The sequence below is a fragment of the Asparagus officinalis genome, chromosome 2 (genome assembly GCF_001876935.1).
Source record: "Asparagus officinalis chromosome 2, Aspof.V1, whole genome shotgun sequence".
NCBI classification, from domain to species: domain Eukaryota; kingdom Viridiplantae; phylum Streptophyta; class Magnoliopsida; order Asparagales; family Asparagaceae; genus Asparagus; species Asparagus officinalis.
The window spans coordinates 6,227,854-6,228,143 of record NC_033795.1 but is presented as its reverse complement, the minus strand read 5'-3'; positions in this window follow the sequence as shown (position 1 = coordinate 6,228,143).

Below are 290 nucleotides of genomic sequence, written 5' to 3'. Positions count from 1 at the left end.
AGATCCGATCTAATTAGGGTTTCAGCAGTTGAAAGGAGTGAGAATTAGGGTTTTATAATTGGGGGAAGGAATCGCGATCGATCGAGAGAAGGAAGGAGAAGAAGACTAGAGAGAATCTTGGGAGTTTTCCATTTCACCAAACCAGCGAGAAAGAGGAAAGAGAATGGACCCGGTAACTCTCGGGGAGTGAACTCGCGAGCTCGCCTTTTATAGTTTGCCTCCTTTTTCAAGAGGAAGTAAAAGAGTTTTTTCTTGTTCTTATATTTTAGTTAGGCTCATTTTCACTTTAG